Raw genomic sequence first — 9,213 nt, forward strand, 5'->3', positions numbered from 1 at the left:
GGAACCATTCAAATTAACAAGTTCTTGCTTCTCGTGGCAATGCATCCATATTTGAAAATTGGAGACACTGTTCTACTCATGCTCTACCAAGGCACAAGAGGGCTCTTCCCTTTCATTAAGGAGATGTCGAGTCGTCGTGATCAAGCTGCTTCCAATGGATAGTTGTGGTTGTTGGCCCTCAGCCTCTTGAAATGTGCTAGCTGTTACTATATATGTTAAGTATGTAGATATGGACCATATGGTTGTTGGCCCTTAGCCTCTTAAAATGTGAAGTTGCTACTATGTTAAGTATGTAGATATGGACCATATGGTTGTCAAAAATGTGCTACAAAGATCGTCCTTTTGTCGAATAGTGTAACCACTATATTTATGTTAATCAAATGCTATTACCCAAGTTCATAAATTTTCATGGAAAGTATTAGTATCGTACACACTTTAATGAGTTTAAGCGTGTGACCGATGTCCAGAAGGCATTTGCATATTAACTGTCCATATTGCAAATTCACACACATGTTAACATAAGGAAACGTATGTGTAACATACTAATCATCGCACACAAATACTCGCAGACGCATCGTGTGAGATACAGCCACCGCAAGCAAATAGTTTGCATTTTTCAAAGTTTCTTGTACACACAGAATCGCACATGAACTAACTGTATTGACCATATGTGTTGTAATATCTCATCGCAAACAGTTCATCCGAGTCGGCTGTTTGCCACGTATCACACACATCTTGTTTACACGACTCGTTTGTGTCCTTTTGGATCATCGCAAACAGTTCATCCATGTGAACTGTATGCCGCATATCACACACATCTTGTTAAGTTGAACCGTTTCTGTTGTGTTCCCTAATTGAAAACAGTTCATCCGTGTGAACCATATGTTGTATATCACACACACATTGATATAGCTGCCAGTTTCTGTTGTTCTACCTCATCGCAAATAGTTCGTATGGATTAACCATGTGTCTTGCATGGCACACACATTGATATGGCTGCCCGTTTCTATTGTTCTTCCTCATCACAAACAGTTGGAATGGATTAACCATGTGCCCTGCATCGCACGCGCAACTAAAATCTGAACCGTGTTTGATGGCTCCACCATCGCAAACGCTTTGCACCTTTTTGACGGTTTTTACACCATCGTTTGAGATTATTTCATCGCACACAGTTTCGGCAAAGGGTCTCTGATCGTAGTGTCGTGTTAGCAGTATCCTACAGTAGTGCTGACTCATCCTCAAACATTTGGAATCTCAGTTTTTAACTCCCCGTAAATCCTAAACTCACCAGAAAGTCATCAAAGGTGGCATGGAGTCACGCCATGGCACATATATGTCGTGGTAAAAACATTGTCCAATTTGGGCCAAGCTTTATTACAAACCTCTTACAAACCGAAGCTTCTCCCAAAGAAGCCTCATGGTTACGATAGGGAAACGTGTTCCCCTTGTGGGTGAAATGTAATCAATGCCTCTTTTCACCTTGTATTTTCTTCTACGAGCAACATGGAACGACAGGATATCCGTGCTGAAATTTAAACTTATTCACGGTTTGTATGGCTTGTTTATACACTAATTGAGTTTCCTAGGCATTTAATGTCCATAATTCAAATCTGAACTACAAATACATGCTCCAGTTCACCAAAATGGCTAGAAAAAATTGCATGTGTCCTCGGGTGCATGTTTAGGTCCCATGCCAGGAATGGGAATGAATTACAACCGTACAACATCCTGGCTCATCCTCAAACATTTGGAATATCGGTTTTTAAATCCCCATAAATCCAAAACTCACCAGAAAGTCATGAAAGGTGGCATGGTGTCACATCATGGCACATATATGTCGTGGTAAAAATATAGCCAATTTGGGCTAAGCTTTATTAGAAACCTCTTACAAACCGGAGCCTGTCGCAAGAAGCCTCGTGGTTTCAATAGGGAAACGTGTCCCTGGTGGGCCAAACAATAATCGCTCCCTCTTCTAGCCTTGTATTTTCTTCTACACGCAACACGGAACAATGGGAGATTCGCGCTGAACATTGAAATTATTCATGGTTCGTTTGACCTTTTTTATTCATTAATTGAGTATTCTAGGCATTTAATGTCCATAAATCAAATCTGAACTACAAATACATGCTCTAGTGTACCAAAATGGCTAGAAAAAATGTACATGTGTCCTTGGGGTGCATGTTTAGGTCCCATGGAATGAATGGGAATGAATTCAACCGTCTCGCCGTCCTGGCTTGGCCACAAACATTGCAAATCTCGGTTTTTAAATCTATGTAATCCAGAACTCACCAGGAAATCATGAAACTTGGCATGGTGTCACTACATGGTACACATAATTGTCCAATTTGGGTGAAAGCTATATTAAAAGGCTCGTACAAACCGAAGCTTCTCGCAACCCTCGTGGTTCCGGTAGGGAAACATGCCCCTCTTGTGGGAGAAACGATAATTGCTACCTCTTCTCGCCCTGAACTTTGTTTTCTACAGGCAACATAGAATAATAGGAGTGTCATGCTGAAATTTGAAACTGTTTAGGGTTTGTTTGGCGATTGTATACATTACCTAAGTTTTCTAGGCATTTACTGTAGTCCAGAATTCAATTTTGAACTACAAGCACATGCTCTAGTGAAGCAAAATGGGTGGGAAATCGTACATGTGTCATTGGGTGCATGTTTAGGTCTGGTTTAAGGAATGGGAATGAATTGCAAACTTCTTGTCGTCCTGAAACATTGAGAATCTTGGTTTCTAAATCCCAGTAAATCAAAAACTCACCAAAAAACATAAAACTTGGCATGGTTTCATGACATGGCACATATATCCCGTGGTATAAAAAATCATCCAGTTTGAGACAAGCCGCACACATTAATAACCAACGAAGTCCTTTTTGAAACAAATAGCTGACACGTTAATATCGCAAATGGTTGTATTATATGAACCGTGTCAAAATTTAACCATTCTCGGTGGCGTGCGTGCATCTGTTTGATTAGAAGGGACGAGCACGAGAACTCCGCCGTGCAGGCTCGACGGGATGCGTGCGAGCAGTCCGCCGCGCAGGCTCGATGGGACGCGTGCATCCTGTCCACCTCACAGGCTGGACGGGACACGTGTGAGCAGCAAGGCCGCCCATCCTCACCGGTAAGCGAGCTCTTTGACCTCCATGCACCAGCCGCCGCTCGCCTCGCTCACGACTTCTCCATTAGTGGGTTAATTAAAGCACCTGAACGGAGGGTGTTTGCTTGTGATCCCATGGCAGCATTTGCTTTGTTCCTGTTTTCAACTCGTATTCTGGCCTAATTTAAATTGCCACATAGGGCAACATATAATACGATGACTAATAAAATGGCAACGGATAATATAATGACAAATTTACAATGGCGCGGATAATAATTGTCTTACACATTCCGGATAACTTAAAATGCCACATGCGGCAAAGCCCGGAGGACACGGGGGCAAGAGAAGAAGGAAATCACAGACAAAGATCTGGGTCACTATAGTCTCTACTCGTTGATGGATCGTCGGGCAATGACATCCTCAAGCTCCTTCAATTCCTTGCGACTTTGCTTGAAAGCAGCCACGGATTCCTCCACCTCCTGCTCGCGCTCGATCCGGAGCTTCCTCAAGTCATCCATCAGTTCCTCGACGATCGATGTCAACGTCATCCCAGAGGCATTGCTCTGCTCATGCAGCATCTTCCAGCCGGTGGCCTCCTCCTCCTTCTTGGCGAGCGCCTTGAGGAGCTTCGCATTGTCACCCATGTATTGCTTGACGAGGCCGGTCGCCTTGTGAACCGAGGCATCACTAATCTCAAGCAGCTTCATCAAGCCATCGACCAGCTCCTGCTGCTTAATGAGGCTAGCGAGAATGCAGTCATCAATGGCCATGGACTTCAGGAACGCCAACTCGTCGCAATGTCCAACATGACGAGTGCGCTTATCAGAGCCCTCACGTCCCCGTGGAGCTTGTTCGAGGGCTCCGCGGCACGCCGGACATCTCTGCTACGGCTGCCACTTCCCTGCGGGACCTTTCTAGTGCTTCTGCGGCCTTGGTCTTTGCTGCCTAGTTATATGTCTACCCGAAACTCCTCCTACTGGTCATGGCGGAAGGACTTGACAGGAAAGACCAATTTTGTGGGTGATGAGGAGAGGAACTGTGAAGTAATTTTTGAGTGGGTAGTGTTTATAGCCCGCTGCTAGGTGTGTACACATATTAGTTTGATAGGTGTGAACAGATTTGCAATTAATTATTGCGTTGTAATCTGCAATGTGACGAGAAACAAGGTCAAAATTTTATTGATGGCAGAAGGTTGACCACGTGGTTGCTCACCGTTGAGGCGGCCGTGGCATGCTCTGCTCCTCATTGAGGCAACCATGGCATGCTCTGCTTGCGTCCGTCCGTGTGTTTTTCTCGCCATTGAGCCAGCCACAACACACTTGCTCTGGCGTCCCTACGTGCTCTGCTCGCCGTTGAGGCAAACTTACAATCGCAATGGTTAATAATTGTCTTACATATTTAGGATAATCTAAAATGCCACATGCAGCAAGGCCCAGAACACTCATGACCTACATATGCGTACAATTATAATAAATAATAGGCTAAAAGGCTGAGCTAGCGGCCTTCCGACGACGGTCTTCTCAGACTCCACGATCAGTATAGCACCCTTGCGGCCGTTCACTCCAAGTGTCCCCACCCGCCTCCGCCTATGGAGCTGTTGGCACTGGGAGGCTCTTGGGGCTGCCGGGCCTCTTCCAGAAGAGCTTGACAGCGTGCAATCGCCCACATGATATCTCCGCGGAACCGCTCCATTTCCATGTCTCTGGCCTGGTAGCAAATTCCATCCATCACCTGCATCCTCAAGATATCACGCTGGCGATTTTCTACTTCATCGGGGACGTCCACTCCGCCAAGGATACACCCGAACCTGGCCACCACATCATCGGGATCGAGGTTGACACTGCCTCCACGGGCAGTGATGAAGCCGCAGGTTGCCTTTGTCTTGACTGAACCGCAGAGGTCCTCTGCCCATTCCTTGAGAGGCATTAGGCTCTCAATGAGCACTAGTGACGGCGGCTCTTTGAGTGGGTCGTCGATCATGCCGTCGAGCAGCTCTGGATCTTTTGCACGGTGGATCACAAATTGCACATCACACCTTGATGCGGAGCATCCCATGGTCATCTCCATGTACACCTTCAAAGCACCTCAAGCCCCAAGTGGACCTACCAGACTTAAGGAGAATCCGCTCCTCTTCAAGATTTACATGAATATCCATTGGACTTGGTTGCTACCTCACCATGGATCATTGTGAATCATTAGGTACTAGGGTGACCGCCACCAAGCAGCTAGGAAGCTTGCCGGAGGCCAAGGAGAAGGACCCCAAGGCCATAAGGAAGAAGAAGGAGTGCATGAAGATCAACTCTGCACCTCCCAGGCGACCCCGTGCCCACAGGCCTCGAAGACCCCGTGCGCACAAATTACACAGGAGGCTGGCGCTGGAGCACCCCGTGCGCACGGGCTTGTACCGTGCCCACGGGACCTACAAGATGGCCAGCTAGGGCTGCTATTTTGGACCTCCACTTCGTCCCCTTCCTCCACCTACCTATATATATCTCTCTCCCTCCTCTATTTAGACTTAGCAAAGTATATGACTTGATTTATGTGAGCTTTGGTCCTTGTACCACTCCTCCTATTGAGAGAGAGAGAGACCACTCCATTGGAGTTCAAGACCTCCTTTGAAGAAGACCCCCTTGTGGATTCAAGCCCTTCTTGATAGAGGCGAGGGTCCCGATCTTTCGATGAGATGATAACTATCGATTTGGTGGAGACGACTTTGACGATCTGACTGCAAACATTCACAATGTTGCGCCTTAGCAATCGCTAAACCAACTCCGAGAGGTTATTGACCACGCCAGAGCACGATCAACCTGACCATGAAGGTCTATTCCTGCACACAATCAAAGTACAAGCAAGAATATGATAAAAGCAATCTGAATATTGCGAATATAGATGAAGTATTGATAAAGGTGGGGATCCAAAAGCAATCTTGGTCTGGTCGTTGGACACAAACAAAGTACACGAAGTTGCGTTGGCTAAATTTTAACTAAGCAAATCCCAACAAAAAAGCCACTAGATGGATCTACTTATATAGGAGCAAGGGGTGGCGGCCAAGGAGGTGGGAGGACGTCCCAAGGCAGCCTAAAACTAACCCTAGGTCGTACAAGGCCAATGGGACCAAGTGGAGGTGACATAACACCTTTGGACTTGTAGTTTGACTCGGATTCTGCTGTAGCATCAGATTGTTTCGTCCATAACTCAATGCTCCGGACGAATTTTAAGGTGAATCCAATTGGGTTGGAAAGTGCACGAAATTTATTTTCCAGCAAAAACATCACCCAATTCGGAGTCCGGATGAAAAAGTTATTGACGTTTTGAGTCAGGTATGTTTGTGCAGTCCGAATCTGAGTCCAAAACGTGAGAGACTTGGACTCTATCTTCTCTTGGGCCAAAAGTGACGTGAGAGAACTTTTTGAACAGCAAGTAAACATCTCTTTCTCCCTTATCTTCATATGTGGGTTGTACAAATGTCCCATACACCTGTAATTAGACATGGCACAAAAGTGTGTGAAGTATTTCTGTCCTGGATGACATAAATAAATTATTGCATGGTTTGCATTAGAAATCACCACACAAATACACATGTATGCAATATTTTTGGTCGTATCAAAGGTAGTCATGTCCTCATCACTTGTCTTGGAGAAGACTATCATCAAGACCTCTTTCCTCTTGTGTGTTCTTGGATCTAGCATATGTGTGATTGGATCTAGTTGATTTGAGTGTTTCCCCTCTCTTGTGTTCTTCGTGTTATTTGTGGGATTTCCCCTCCAATTTGTGAAATATCCATATTAGGGTTTTACACTAGAACATCTTGGTATCTAGAGCAATGGTGTCTCACGAAATTGGAGCCCCCCGCTTTGTTTTATAGCCTAATTTTGTTGTGTTCATCCCCAATTTCGAAAATCCCCACCAAAAAAGCCCCAATTTTTTTATTTCTTGGTTTGGTGATGTTTTGTTGGATTTGATCAATGGATTTGCTTAGTTTCAAGTGGATCTAGCTTTCCCCCATCTTTTCCCCACCATTCATCCCCAAAATCTCCCCAATTATGCCCTACAAACCTTCAATTTCCGCCCCAAAATCGCGAAATTTCCGTCCACACCGTGCCCACGGACCCCAGACCTTGTGCGCACGGGCCCTTGAAAAGCCTCTGGACACCCCGTGCCCACGAGCCTATACCAAGCGCATGGGACCCTGTGCCCACGGGCTCCTACCCCCGTGCGCACGGGCCCCCTACAACAGCCGCGTGCACTTCACCGTTTCGACCATAACCTCCACATCCGGAGTCCGATTTTCGCGTTCTTTAGCTCGTTGAGTAGATATTGACATCCCCCATCCATCTAGATAGGTTCCAACATCATTTGGCTCCATCAAAATTTTGACATTTTGGCATCTTTGCCTAGGCCCTCCACCATATCATCCGCAAACCACCATAGCCTTCCGTAACCTAACCCATTGTGCTCCATTTAGCATTTGTGCTTATTTGAGTTGTGACTTGAGTCTCCTAACGTGTTTCGACTGCTTAAGGACGGTTTCTTCTTCATCAACCACCACCACCACTTCCGCATTGCCATCTCCGACACCACCACCGCATGTCCGCTACCACCATTTGACATTTGCCTTTGGAGATTTTGAGTTTGCGGTTTTTTTCGTTTCCTAGGGTGTTTTGGCTAACTAGGAACGGTTCGTCATCGACAACACCGCCGCTCAACTTTGCCAAGGATTCGACATCAACCACCTTCACCATTTTGACACCCTAACCATAAGAAAGAATGGTAACCTCTATATCATCTTGGTATCATGGTATCCCATCATTGTGCATTCTTGCCATTGCATTTCTAACCCCGAGCCCATTTTGCATCACTTGCCTATCGAGACTAGCCATTGAGTATTGTCGGCAATGTTACTTGTGCACATTAGTGATCATCGATCTACACCTTCCATTGCATACATACCATATCATATTGGTATCATCTTGGTATCATATCATCTCTTGTGTCACAAGATTATTCCCGCATATACACAATTGCTATCTTGGTTTGTACATTTCGAATAGTGGCCATATCAAAGAAAAAAAAGGTGAATAAGCTTTTAAGCAAAAGAAGAAGAGAGCAAGGTGCTTGTAAGCAATAGCCATAGCATCATACCACATTGCATATAAGATTGTCATGTCCGATCATCTTGGATCATCTTGAGAAGAACACCGGGAGCATCATACACATAACATACTTGGGATAGAAAGCTCATACATTTTGCATCTTATAGGTTGTGCACAAGTGTCGTATCCGCCTATTGAGCAATCGTGCTAGCATCTCTCTTGAGTTGTGCAACACGAGCGTTTTTCGTAGATTCCACATTGTGTGCTCATTCCTTGGTTGCACGACCCCATTTATCTATCCGTGTGTGTGTTTCCGCATGCCACATATTTCTATTGGTCTACTTGTTTCACTTGCGAATTTGTTAATCTTTTCCAACAATATTGACTCTTGCTAACATTTTGCATCAAATTTTTATGTCACTATCCTCACCAAGCTCCACCATGAGCCTTACTTGTGTAGGTGTGAGAATTGACAAGATCTGGTACCAATTATGCTATTTCCTTGATACATTATTGAGTGATCATTGATCTATCGTCAACATTGGATAAGTTACATTGGTCTAGTTCTTTCCTTTCTTCCACTCACATTTTGCTCGAGTTTTGTGATGGATAGGAGAGACATTTCATCTCTGGTCTTCGACAACAACGACGGCGGGAACAACTACATCACTAAAGCGTCCATCTTCGATCTACAACAACAAACGCAAGGCGCACAATCAAGATTGCGGGAGCGCATCGATAACCTCACCATCGACATACGACACTCCGAAGCACGTACAAGAGACTACTTCGACAACAATTATTCCGCACAAAAGGAGGAGAAAGATGCAAGGATGGAGGAGATTCGGGCTTTGGTCAAGTCTACTTCCCCTTCATCATCTTCAAGGCGACAGCGAGCAAGTCGATCGCATTTGGAGCAGCCATGCGATGCAAGTACCACGCGGCACCATCATCATCTTCGAGGCGACCGTTAAGACCACGAACAAGACCATGAAGAGCGACTTTTGGGACG

The sequence above is a fragment of the Triticum aestivum genome, chromosome 6A (assembly GCF_018294505.1).
Source record: "Triticum aestivum cultivar Chinese Spring chromosome 6A, IWGSC CS RefSeq v2.1, whole genome shotgun sequence".
Taxonomy (NCBI): Eukaryota; Viridiplantae; Streptophyta; class Magnoliopsida; order Poales; family Poaceae; genus Triticum; species Triticum aestivum.